At 48.2% G+C, this 14,065-nt stretch overlaps 1 protein-coding gene across 1 annotated transcript in view; it reads left to right on the top strand.

The window, feature by feature from the left end:
• The first annotated feature begins 6,482 nt into the window (after nucleotides 1-6,482).
• LOC138292312 (fidgetin-like) overlaps nucleotides 6,483-14,065 on the top strand; it is a 221,211-nt gene continuing 213,628 nt past the window's right edge. Inside the window, exon 1 of the mRNA XM_069230854.1 lies at nucleotides 6,483-7,060. The gene's annotated coding sequence lies outside the window, so the exon portion shown is untranslated. The remainder of the gene's footprint in view (nucleotides 7,061-14,065) is intronic.

Genomic DNA, 14,065 nt, shown 5'->3' with positions numbered 1-14,065 from the left:
ATACAGGGCACATACTATGAGCAATGGGGTCCTGCCTAGCAGGATCCCAGTGACACAAGGGTTAAAACAACATACATACAGTGAAAAATGGGGGTAACATGCCAGGCAAGGTAGTACTTTCCTACACTGACACAGTACACAAGAACAGACATAAGCACTACAGACGCCACCACCACCATGCACACACTCAACAGACACATGCAGACATGACAGCATCCATTCCCTGCATCGACCCCCCCACCAGCTCCCCTCTCACAGTTGGCACACCACTCACACCTGCAGTCTGCATCACATCAATCACTGTTCCTGCCACATGTGCCCTCACTGCCACCGTCTACACATCCTCTGACACACAATCATGCACCCCATACATGACTGCACAGACACCACAACTGTCAACACACCCATATGCAGCACCTCCACCCTACCTGCAGACACCACCCCAACATACACTCACACGTCCCCCTGCTATCTCCCTGCATCTCCTCCCAGTAGATCTAAACACCCGCACTCACCCACCCAAAAGTCCCCCAGCACACTTATACCATCCACCCACGCACCTGCACCCAAGGCACCTCCACGTACACACCTCACAACCATACCCACTCCTCCACTCCCAATCGTCCTTTCCTTGACCTCCCATGGGTCCCAAAAAAACATTTCCCTTGTGAGTTTTCTATGTTTTCCACCACTGGCCCTGTCCCTGTTCCCCCCAAGCGCTCTGCTACCCTTCCAATGCCCCTGCCTTCTGCCTCCCAATCTGCCACTGCCCCCGCCTATGCACCTCCACCACTTGCCACTTCCGCCCCTATCACGTCCACTGCTCCAACTGCCAAACCAAAGCCCACTCCCTCCACTTCCAAGGCCAGGACCAAAGCCCCCCCTGGCTGACACCCCCACTCCAAGGGGAGGCCCAAGGAACCCCGATCCAAGTCCACCCCTAAGTACCCCCCAAGCCCAGACGAAAGGACCCCCCTGCCTCCAAGGCCCCAAGGCCCCCCCCACTGCACCGCCCCTCACCCCTGAGGTGCCTGCATTCCCCATTGATGCCCCTGCCCTGTGGAGGCCTACACTTTGCAGTCAGGAGTCAAGTTGGGGTGTCACCTTGTGCCCAGTGTGTTTGTGGCACCTGTTGGACTGGGCCTTGGGCCTGTGTATTAATGGGTACATCCACAATGTTGACTTTTCTAATATATCTGCTCCACAACACCGTTGGTGTCGATGGTACCTACCTTGTCCTGGCTTACCTTCCACATGTATGTGTGGTGGTTGTGGGTATTGGTGTGTATGCCTGTGTGTATGTGTGTGTGTAGGTGCAGGTTTTTGTTTGCGTGTGTGGACATGGCTTCCAGTGTCATGTGTGTGTTGTGTGTGTGTATTGACATTGTTCCCTCCAGTGTGTGCTAGGCTGGTGTACTTACGGTTGGTGTCGTGGTCGTCATCGCTGGTCCGGGAGTTGCAGGACCAGGTGTAGGATTGGGAGGAGTTGCAATGTGCATGCCATGGCGCCTGCGGACGTGTCTGTGTTCCTGAAGGTAAGTATTCTCATTTACATTGTTTGTTTCCCGTCAGGCTTTTGGTGGTGGTGGTTCCGCCCCGGAAATCCTGGCGGTGTGCTACCTTGTAATATGGTTGTAGCTTTCTGCCTGACCGCCAGGCTGACGATGGCTGCTGCCTGGCGCGCCAGCCCTTCTACTCTGGCATGCCGAATTGTAACTTGGCTGTGTTCCCAGTACTCGTGATATGGCGGTTTTCACCGCCGGGCCCACGGCAGTGCATCCCCCAACTCCACTGCGGCAGTATGCTCACACCAAACTCATAATGATGGCCTGCATGTTAGATGGACATTTCTCCTGAGTTGTCCTGCTGCTCCCTCTAGGAGGGGCAGTGCAAAAGAAGTAATATCAGGTCTCTTAAGTAATAACTACAGTTGGCCTTCTAATTACTTTACTCACGACTCAAATCTTATCTAGGCCATAAAAATATCTCTGAAGGACAATCTTGTCATGAATTACTATTTTTTGGTGTGTGAATGTGTACATGCCCCCTGACTCCTCCCATGAGTATCTAGTCATGGAAACGTTCCCTTTTATCTCCAATATCAAGGAATGAGGCGATTGTAAAAATACACTATTGGTGGGTCATTTCAAGGCTAAAATATCAAATCATGCCTTCAGGCTTTTCTGAAACGAGACCAAGGAAGAAGCGTCACAAATTCCCCACCCCCTCAATCTTCCCTTCCGAAAGTACATCTGACAAAAGAGGTCTCTTGTAGATAGAAGTCTTGAGGAATAAGTAATTTCTAATAGTAAACACAAGAACTGAAAATGATACTCCTGTGAATTTAACACATAAATTCTCAGTTAGCTGCTCAATTATTGATTATGTGATTGTCTGTTTTAATACTTTTGGGAAGATCTTAAAAATGATAGTTATTGATAATTCCTTTAGTGACCACAGAGCACCCTCCCTTTTGATTGACCTGGCTCAAAAGGAAGTAGGGACCTGGATCCTGGAGACACATCAGCAAGCTTTGATAGGTCTAATGGTAGAATGCATTGAAATCCTAAGGGGATTGTCATATTGAACGAATCCCTGGCAACAATAATTTTGGAACACAAAAGGATGTTGGACGGAGTGCTGACACTTTTGAAACACTTACCCCCAGTCACAGATATGTGTTAAATCCATTGTTCTTTTACTCACCATACCACCCCAGAGTGGACGAGCCATGTGCAAATCAGTCTTGACCCTGCTCCCCATGCAACAGACCAGCCCGAACTGTCAAGCCAGGTCCCCCCTGGACCGGAAACAAGTATCCTACAACACCAGCGCATACCCTTCCATCCGAGGCCATTCGTTGAACAAGAACTTGACAAGTTGTAGATTGCAGGAAAAAAACAAGACAACCCAGAAACATACGGCTATTCATCGATATGCGCCTTCCCAATCAAGCAATCAACAGAGAGAGGCACATCACACCCACAATAGATAACTTCATAGCTGATTTAAATAGTTCCTAATGGTTCTCCAAGTCAGACCTGAATGCGGGATACCATCAGTTACGCCTGTCTGAAGAGAGGTGGTATATAACGACATTCTCCAAACATCTTGGACTACGCTGATACAAACAGATGAATTTCAGCATTTCTTGGGCAGCAGAGGTATTCTAAGATGCCATAAGAGAGACTCTGTCAAGGCTCCAAGGTATCATGAATGTGAGCAACAACATCTTATTTCAGTTGGCGACTGCCGAAGACCATCACCGTCATTTCCGAGCTACCCTTGAATGCCTGTATGAACAAGACAGCATTCTTCAAAAGAAAAGATGCTCATTTTTACAGATGCCCATCAAGTTCTTTGGGTATGTTTTCAGCCAAGAATGAGTGCAAGTTGACCCTGCAAGTTCCAGGTGATCACACAAGCCCAGGCACCAAGACTGCAACTGAGGTACGCATTTCCCTTGGGATGGTTTCATATTGCGGCAGATTCATACGCAACCTAGCTACAATTGCAGACCCACTCAGAAATCTCACTGAAGTGGACGTCCCTTGGTCGTGGAACCAAAAGGAAGAGAGGGCATTTCAGATCATAAAGGCAGCCTTGTTGAACAAAACCACAATGGCCTACTTTGACCCAAGAAGAAGACTGAACTACTACTGGATGCCAGCCCCGTGGGCCTCGGAACTGTACTTAGGAAGTAGAACCAGGAAGATGGGCACCACTATTGTTAACCAGCAAAATACTTATGCAAACTAAGAAGCCATATGTTCAGATTGAAAGGGAAGCCCTTGTGATCAAGTGGGCTTGTTTCATTTTCAGCTCTACCTCTGAGGCAGACCATTCAGAGTGGTTACTGACCACCAACCACTTTTCCCACTTTTCAGAGGCACTGCACCTCACCTTCCACCTAGAATCAAACGCTGGACCATTAAACTGTAAGACTACCACATGAAAGTGGTCTATAGCCCAGGTGCCAAGAATCCGGCGGACTTCTTATGGCGGCATCCACCACAAACCGTGGAAGACAGCCCTGACACCAACGAGATAATGGAAGAATATGTTTGAATAATAACTCAGGGAGCATGCCCAACAGCACTCGATCTGTATGAAATCGAAAGTGCCACTGTTACAGACGCAGTGCTCACAAAAGTAAAAGATGCCCTGTAAAAGGAATCATGGCAGGACATCCTACTGGATGCCAATGATTGGCTAGTACCTGAAAAGGAGAGACTCACAAGGTTCTGGAGGGTCCACAACGAACTCAGCACTTCCCAAAATGGTCTTATAAACGAGGACGCCAGCTGGTGATCGCCGCCAGCCTTCAACAGACCTGTTGGCCCATGGAGGACACCAAGGCACTGCAAAAATGAAATCCCACATGTGAGACAAAGTATGGAGCCCACACCTTGAAGCCTCAGTCGTCGAACTGGTGCGGCAGTGCCCATTATGCCAACTCACAAGCTTCCAAGAGGCACCAGCGCCCATCATCACTGAGGGGTCCTATACCACACACTGGTCAAACATCAGTCTGAACTTTGGGAGTTTCCCAGATAGGACCACCACAGTCTTAGTAGACGGATACCTGAGATATCCACTTGTTAAGGTAATTGCCTCCACAGCGTTTGTCAAAGTGGCTTAGTACTAGAGAAAATAATTGCACTGCTTGGCGTTCATGAGGAAATTAAGACTGATAATTGATCACCTTTTCAGAGAGCAGAGTTCAAGGGACTGTTGGATCAACTAGGGATACAACACTGTTGCATCACACCTCAGTGTCCACAAGCAAACAGGAAGGTTGGGCGCTTCATGCATACCCTCAACAAAGCCCTCCGCATTGCAATGATGGAAGTAGCTGATCTCGAACTGTCTCTAAAGGTTCCTGAGAGAGTACAGAGGGACATCACACTGCACCACACAACGACCGCTGCGGTCAGTGATGCTGAATGGGCCCAGAAGAGACACAATCCTGACATGTCCCGGATGATCACCACTGCCATACAACCTCGAGGATATCCAGGCCAGACGTACACAAAAAAATGCATGTGTAAGTCTGAAGCGATAGGCGACAACACAATCTGGCACCACGGTCACAGCCCAAAAGGGGACCGAGCAAGTAACTCAGAATATCACATGGTTCAGTAAAGTGGCCCTCAGCCAGTCACAAGAAACCGACATCAAAGCGGAAAGCGACGTGGGACACATCCACTGATGGAGGGAGACAACGTGATCCATCCCCAGTCAGCCTCATACCAAATCAGAACACCAGGGGACGAAGAGATGACACCCACCAGGACACCCAGGAGACCGAGGGCCGCTCTCGCCACCAGCGGTATGATCTCCGGCCAAATCCAGCACCGAGACAAAGACTTTGTGTGTCATGTAATACAATGAACACTGATACCAAGTTGGGAAGGAATGTAGGGCCATATGTACGAACACATTTTCCCATTGACACAGAATGGGAAAAACCCTTTGAGACATCCGTCCCGTAGTGAGCTACACGGTGACTACCCCGCGCAAGCACATTACCCCTGATGCACACCTTACACATCCTCTGGCCAGGCGTGGCCTGAGGTTATGAAAGAAACGGGCGTAGACCGCACGAGGGCTTCCCCCCCACCTAATCACCGTGCAAATATGAGTTATTGCTGCCTGATAATTACCAGGCTTCGAGCCGTGGGCCGACATCGTGACCTACCCTCAGTTCACAAGAACTGTGTCACATGTGATCGGGACCCACCGGAGTTGTGCTTTTGAACGTCCGCTATTGTAAAATTTCAGACTTCATGTGTTGTTGTTACAGAAAGAAGCGTAGGAAAGATACCACGGGTTTTGTTGCAAGGAAAATGGCTCTTTTGAGTGGCGTTGGGGTAGTAAATTATGCCAATAGCTGGTCCCCGGTGCAACTGCACGCATCACACCAACGGTATCTGCACCCCATACACAATGGCAGAGCTCTCACTGTTCCAAAGGACGAGCGTGCGTAGCTCTTGCTTTCTGGGAAAACTTGTCCTGATTTAATAATAGATTAAGAGGCTTCCACGTGTTGGAATGCAGATTAAACACTTGGAGCGGCGCAGCTACTCGCCCAAGAACCCGAGAAACCTGCGAGAACTACAAACATAACTTGATTCCGCAAAGAATCAATGCTCTTGGATACAGTTCTGTTAATTATAAAGGATTTTATTTTCAGGGCTGCCTCTGTAACTCCTATGGGTTGTTCTGCGGTGGGTCTGCAGCTGTGTGCAGTATGGAAGAGGTATTTAAACGCGGCTTGTGTGGTGGACAGAGCGCCGGGCAGCGGAGGCTGCGGCGGCATTTCTGCTTGTAACGGAGCCTCTGGAAGGGATCTGCCGCTGGTGGGCCGGGGCCTGTCACTTTAAACGCGCCCCTTCCCGATGTCCATCCTCCGGCCGCGCATGCGCAGTGTGCTGGCCAGTTCCGCGCCCTCCCCTTCTCCCCGGAGGACCCAGCAGCAGTCCCCATCATGGCACCGATCCAACGCTAGAGCCCCGGAGAGCAACAGAAAGAGGGAGGAGAAGCCAGCCTTTGGACTGGGTTCAAGAAGCTGTCAACAGCATCGACTGCTGGGCAATTACCACCCAGGGAGGCTGGCGCGGGTCAGCAGAGGGGCACGGAGCGAAGGTGAGCCCTGCCAGGAGCTGCAGAACACAGGGTGGGGGGCAGGGGTGCCCTGCACCCGACCACGGGGAGAGGAGAGGGGCCCTGCACCAGTTGCTGCAGATCACAGGAGAGGCAGGGGAGTCCTGCAGCACATACAGGGAGAGGGTGCATCAGAGCTCACAGGAGAGGCAAGGGGTGCCCTGGGAACCGTCCCAGAGACGAGAGGCGCCCGCACCAGACTCCTCCGATCAGAGTACCGCAAGGAGAGACGATCGCCCTCCCTCGGGACACCCGGGTCCCTGGAAGGGTAGGGGTGCCCTGTAGCTCTGGACTGAGACCCCAGGAGCTCTGACAGCGAGAGATCTACCTGAAGCTAACACGGGAGAGCAGAGGCATAGCTCCAAGAGACCCTTCGCCAGGGGCTCCAGAAGAGGTAGGCTTGACAGATGTCCAGCGCAATACAGTTTCAGATAAATGAAAATATATTGAATTAAAATGCAAACTAGTCCTATCTATGCATCAGCTGTGCGTAGAAGAAGTGGCGCCAATAATTCAAACGAGTCAGGCTGTGGTGTTGTTTTTCTATGTGATGCGCGAGAAAGTTGACATTTGTTTTCCTTTCTTTCTGTCCACGGGGCTCCTGGGCTGTTTGCCAAGATGTCTGTGCGTTGGAGTCCGGGCGAGGGAGGGCTGCAGTTTGGGTAATAGTGAAAGTGGTGGGTGGGGAGGAGGAGGGCGGAAGACAGGAGAGCCCGGTCAGCAAACTCTTGGTATGCGTGTGGGTGAAATGTGTCCGGAGGGAAAGCACTTTATGTGTGCAGATAAACCCTCGTCAGGGGCAGCAGTGGGCACCAATTCAAAATGTGCATAGTCATCAGAACGCATCTTTGCATGTACACAGAGAGCCACAAAAGCATACATGTTTGTCATGCACGGAGCAGCAGCAGGGCGTTGATGTAAGTGTGTGCCATGTGCAGGGCATTGATGCACGCATGAAAATGATGCCAGATAGTAATATGTGCGGAGGCAGCAGTAACGCATTTATCCATGTGTATGTCGGCAGAGCACTGAGTCATGCGTGTCACACGCGACGAGGCAGCAGTGGGTCGTCGATTCATGCGTTTGTAATCTACGGAGACAGCAGCGAGGCATTGCAGTGTGTGTGTGAGAGGCGTGCAGAGGCTGAAGCATTCGATGCGTGTAATATGTAAGGTGGCATTGTCAATCGAGCCTTGTTTGTGATATGTACAAGGGTAGCAACTGGGCATTGAGTCATACGTGCTCTGTGCAGAGGAGGCATTATGTGCCTTCAGACGTGTGCCGTGTACAAGAGCACAAGGGCATTGTTGCATGGGTGTGAAATGGCCAACGAGATCTAGGGCATTACTTCACATGTATGATGTGGGCAGGTGTGGCATCAGGGCCATGATAAGTGTGTGCAGTGTAGAGAGGCAGCAGTAGGACATTGATTCATGCGCGTGATATATACAGAGGTAACTGCATAATATCGATTCGTGTGTTAAATATCTACAGAGGCATCAACAAGCCATTACAATGCGTGTGTGTGGCATATACAGAGATAGCAGGGCATTGATCCGTGTTGTGACATGTACAGATGCAGCAGCTTGGCATTGATGTTTGTGTGTGAGACGTATAGAGGCAGCAGGGCTTGAGTCTTATGCGTGTCAGTTGAACGAAGCTTAAGATGTGATATGTATGGTGCAGTATGAGATCAATCCATATGTGCAGAGGCAGTAGCTGTGGATTGACTTGTGTGTGTGGCACAGGCAGCAGAGGGGCACTGATATATTTGTGTGCTATTGATATGCATGAAATGGGGATTAGTTGATTAATGTGCCCTACGGGCAGCCTGCGGCAGAATATTGTCTCGTGAGTGATATGTAGAGAGACAGCATCGGGTCATTGCCATGTGTCGGACATTCATAGAGATGGCAGGGCGTTCATGCATGTATTTGACAGGTCTAGAGGCAGCACAACTTGATTCATGTACATAATATTTACAAGCTGGCCTAGGGCGCTGCTTCACATGTGTGATACGCCTGGGCATTGATTCATGTGTGTGATATGTACAGAGACAGCAGAAAGGCATTGACCCGTGGGTGCAGTACTTACAACGGCAGCTGCAGGGCACCGAGTCGCGTGTGTTATGTTAATCGGAGCTGCAGAGCATTGATGCTTGTGTGTGACATACAGAGGCTGCAGTAGCAAGAGGATTCATGTGTGTGTGTGTGTGTGTTCTTTACAGAATCAGCAGCCGGTCATTGATGCTTGGGTCCCCTGTGGACAGAGGTGCCATCAGGGCATTGATGCTTGTGTCCCATATGTACAGAGGTGCCATCAGGGCATTGATGCTTGTGTCCCATATGTACAGAGGTGCCATCAGGGCATTGATGCTTGGGTCCCCTGTGGACAGAGGTGCCATCAGGGCATTGATGCTTGTGTCCCATATGTACAGAGGTGCCATCAGGGCATTGATGCTTGTGTCCCATATGTACAGAGGTGCCAGCAGGGCATTGATGCTTAAGTCTGATATGCACAGACGTACTAGCAGGGCACTGATGCTTGAGTCCCACATGGACAGAGGTACCAGCAGGGCACTGATGCTTGTGTCCCACATGGACAGAGGTACCAGCAGGGCATTGATGTTTGTGTACAGAGATACCAGCAGAGCATTGACGCTTAAGTCTGATATGTACAGAGGTACCAGCAGGGCCTTTTTCGTGTGTGTATGTGGGCAGTAGCAGGTCATTGACACGTGTGTGTGTGTTGTTTACATGCATTATAATGCACATTTGCTGAGCATTGAGTTGTATGTGACATGTACAACGTGCCCTCTCATAGCAGATTTAAGGGGCTTGGTGACTATGGTGCCAGCTGATTTTCAGACCTCGGGCAGAGACCTAACTCGGGCTTCAAGGTATGTTTGTGTAACGGGAGGGCATCGCTGAGAATGTTTTGTTAAGATTATTTTACTTAAATTGAGGGGGGTTTAAAACAATTCCCCTAATCATGGACTGTATCGAGAGCAAATCAAACCACTCCTAAGTATATGTCCCTAAAATCAACTCAAAGTACCAGATCTATTTAATATGAAATACTAAAATGATAATATCTCACTGTACGGATCCTCTGTTAAGATGAAAAAATGTGCCCACGCACTCAATCTGTGACACTATATATGGCATCGAGGCTTGAAATTGGCAACAATAAATAAGTATAAAATGTATGAAATAAACATTTACGGGGGAACTCGTCTGAGATCCCTGGCTTTATCAACTACGCCCCTTCTTTTCACCTGTGTAGGCAACAGCGGATCCAGAACAACAGCACTTTCGAATGTCACACCAGATACTTAAGCCCTCCACTAGCATCTGTGCAGATACTTCTCTTCCAGCCACTCTGCTTTGCAATCGGGCAGTCCATGGTGTAAGCCCAACCTTCCTGCAACACAAACTCCAAACCCGTCACCCAGGATGGAACCTCCCTTCCAAGGCAACAACTCTGAATAGTCTTTGATGCTGAAAATCTCACGTTATAAGTGGAAGCTTGTCTGTGTGTCTTGGTTTGACTGCCAAACTCTACAACACCTTCGCCATCCCAGTAGGACATTTATGAAGCTATAGTATAGCAAGGACGCCATTGTACCTAATGCTCGTCAGAACAGACATTGCACAGCCAATGGCTATTACCTCGGAAAGCGTGTCATAGGCTTTTTTGTTTCTTTTCATTTGCCAGCATATGCAGTACAAATCAAAAGTTTACGAGCGAATAAAATGTCTACCTGCCACTATCAGTGAGTGGCAGGCATATGTTTGCAAAGACAATTTAGTAAAAGAGATACTCTCTTCTGGTGACCATGCATGTTTGATCAGGCAAAATGCTGTCACTCGCAGTGCAAGGCAGTCAATTCATGAACTGGACTAACCCGTTGACTCATGTTGTACTCAGTGGTGAGTGGCAGCAAATTGTGACTGACACTGGAATAGACCAATGGGTGAAGAGGACTGACCGAAAACGTATATATCAATGTATGAATATTTATTATGGATGTATTTCAAAACTTGAAGGCTAGTCAGCTAAAGTGTCTCTATGCCAGACCTACAAATAGGCCCTCCCATTTAGGAGTAAACGTCATAACTGGAGTGTAGAAGGCCCTACACACCGTTGGCCCACTGAACCTACGGCTGTAATTGTTTTGTAATTTTGAAGTGTGATTAAAACAGGTTTAATAGGATAAAAACAAATGAAGACACTTCACTTGTAAATGTGCAAATGATACATTTTTGCTGAAACCTGAATTCCACAGGTTATCGTTCAGTGCGCTATGTTTTTATCACGAAAACTGCTTGTCAATGGGGAATTTCGTGGCCATTTTAATAGAAAATGTGTGCTTATAAATGACAGTGCACTTAACAACACCATGCCTTAGTAATATGTTTGCAACAGTGTGCTCTAAAATGCACTATCAGGTGCACACTGCTCATCTTCTCAATGGGTGTGAGTTATTTGCTAGACTCGTTCCTCGTGTAATGCATAGATTTTTCAGAATCCCTATGAGTTCAGTGTCATAACATTGATGGCATCACCTCCACTCTGAAATTTGTTTCAGCACCACTGAGTGGTGGTACATCCACTCAATTATGTGATTCTGTGGCTGTGGCCCTTTCCACATTAATATGGATTTTCTGCATTTGCCATGTATTCCATCCTCTGCTGCAGATTTTACAACAAAATATGTATAGATCATACCATCAAAAGTTACTAGAAAGGCAGCGATGTGTTTCCACGCAGTGGAAGGCCCTTAGCAAAGGATGACTGGTCACCTTTCAATTGCTTATTGTAGGTATTTGGGTGTTAAATAGGAACTAAGTAGGGGTGGGTGTAGAATTCCGCTCCGTTGGTGGAGTTCTGAAAAAGTCAGCAAGGTGACGCAGAGCAGAGTTTGTTTTCTCTTGTGCGGCTCGCCAGTATTAAGTTAGCGAGAGAAATCACTATGTTGGCGAATGCGAGCGAGATTTCTGAACGCGGGCGGTCGTGGCAGGTTGCTATCGCCCGTGTTGAGAAAGCTGCCACTGTCCTCGAGGGAGTAGAAAATCTACTTGAGCGGCAGAAAGAAGTTAGCGCTCTCTGGCGCTCTCCATGATGCCGTTCGTGCTGATTTTACTGCGCCGGAGAAACTCCTGGTACTAAAACTCAGCAAGACTTACCCAAACCCCACTGCCCACAGAACTCCGCGTAGCGTGGCTGAGTTTTTTCCGGCACTTCACAGAGTTCCACGTATCAGAACTCTGCAAACTCCCTCAGTCTTAGAACTGAGGAAGCGAGCCCTTTGCTGAGACATATTTAGCAGGAGTAAAATGACAAAATAACGGCTTGATACTAACACAATATGTTTAGGCTTATGCAGCATAATTTATAGTTCATTAATGCATAACTTATTCAGCCGCCTCATAATTTGGTCCTCCTCTGCAGCACTATACCCTGGCCACTGGAATGATGCAACAGTGGCCCTAGCTTCTTGTTTGTGTTATTTTGTGAGCTTCCCACCTGCCCTGCCTCAGCTTCACACCACGCAGCATCGCAGATCTGACCTCAAACCTTATGTTTTGTCCTCATTTTAGTGGAGGCAGAGGCACAGAATGTACTGGACGTGGAGCACAAAAAATCGTAAACACACTTAGATGAATGCGGGGTTTTGCACACATCTAGACTAAAAGGTTTTCTGTTTTTATGCCAGAATTATTGCGCATGCACCCGAGCAGATAGGAGGGGTACAGCGAGGAACTGGACCAGATTAAGGGAGGGGCACAGCCTGTGCCAGGACAGATACTCGCTTTCATTGATTGGGCGTTTGGGGGCAGTGCTAATTTGAAACACATGTGCGCTTGGTGGGGGAGGGGCGGCTTGCTGTCTTCCTCGGGTAACATTGCAGCTGGGATGAGGCTACGGAATTTGGGGAATGTTTTGCAGGCTCTGTCGACTGCTACAACTCACAGTTGCTCACTCGGAAGCCTCTAGTCGCCGGGATTTTATTTACCGTCCTGTGTTTGGAAGAAAACTCATTCATCGTGGTTAAAATTTGAACACTGCATTACTAATCCTATCTGGCGCAGTTAACTTTTTATCAATTAATTCATATTTTCTCTTTCTCTCTTCTCGTGGCTGTCTGTCTGATTGTCATGCCGGTTAAAACAGCGCTCCTCGCAAATTCTTCCGAACGCCGCTGGTCTTCCAGTGCTTGCCCTGTGTCTGATGAAGGGGCGCCATGAAGCCGCGACTTTAGCGGAGGGAGCGTGGGTGGTGCCGTTTTGCAGCTCGGATGAAAATAAAACACTAACATTTTTGCCTTTAACTCTTTTGACTTTGATCCGAGACTGCTGTTGTTCTCTAACCCGACGCGAGAAGTTAGTGTGAGAGCGATGGGGATTGCCACTTGGCCCGTTTTATATGGCAGGCCGGTATTTTAATGTCCTTGCCAGTACAGAAATTAGGAAAATCACCTACAGCTGGTATTTCCCCCCTTTATTAGTACATACTTTGAACAGCAGCTGTTAGAAGAAAACATTATAAAATGTGTTCAACAACTGTCCAAATAATCTCTGACTGTTAAAGTAAATAAAGACAGAAAGGCCATGTTAAAAAAGAATACAGACCACGTCATATAAAATTCAACTTAAGAGTCATTTCTGGGCCGTTGCCGAATCTTAAAACGTGAACCGATGGCCGGTATTTCTGTCTGGGAAAGGTGACAACCCTACGGGGTTGGGGAACCACATGGAGCAAGGGGACATGGAAGGAAGGGAAGGCGAGAGGGGTAATATATGTATAGGTGGGCGAATGAATAGATGGAGAAAATAATATATGGGTTTGGAGAAGAAGGACGGATGATTAGCAGGGAAAAGAAAGCAAGGGCCGAAGGAAGGATGAAGGGAGGGATCTGAGAAAGTATGAGAAAGTCAGACTCCTTGATTGAAAGCGAGGAGTGATGGCTAAATGGAAAGAAGGTCATAAAGAATGGATAGAACGATGGTTGGATCACGAGACAGATAGATTTAAAAAAATGTAGATGAATGGATAGGTCCAGTAAGGGATGGAAAAGCTAGATAGCTGTCCGCAAACAGAGGAATGATAGTTGGATGGATGGATGGATAAGACAAAAAAAAATGAAGGATAGATGTAAGGGCAGAAAGAAAAAAGGGAAAAGAAGGAAAGAGATTACAAAGACATGAGGATGGAGGAAAGAAATGTCAGAATTTCCTCAGGTAGAGCAACTGCCTTAAATTACTGCCTGGCTTACCCGCCTCACATGCTCCCTCAGAGATGTTTGGGATATGGTTCAAAGTGGGGGGTATTTTATTTTTCTAGCAAGTCTCTTAGTCTAATGACACACCGCACAGCAGCCAAGATAGCACAATGT

Source organism: Pleurodeles waltl, chromosome 4_2 (genome assembly GCF_031143425.1).
Source record: "Pleurodeles waltl isolate 20211129_DDA chromosome 4_2, aPleWal1.hap1.20221129, whole genome shotgun sequence".
Taxonomy (NCBI): domain Eukaryota; kingdom Metazoa; phylum Chordata; class Amphibia; order Caudata; family Salamandridae; genus Pleurodeles; species Pleurodeles waltl.
The sequence above is the reverse complement of the archived record's forward strand: the minus strand, read 5'-3'. Positions and strand labels throughout refer to the sequence as shown.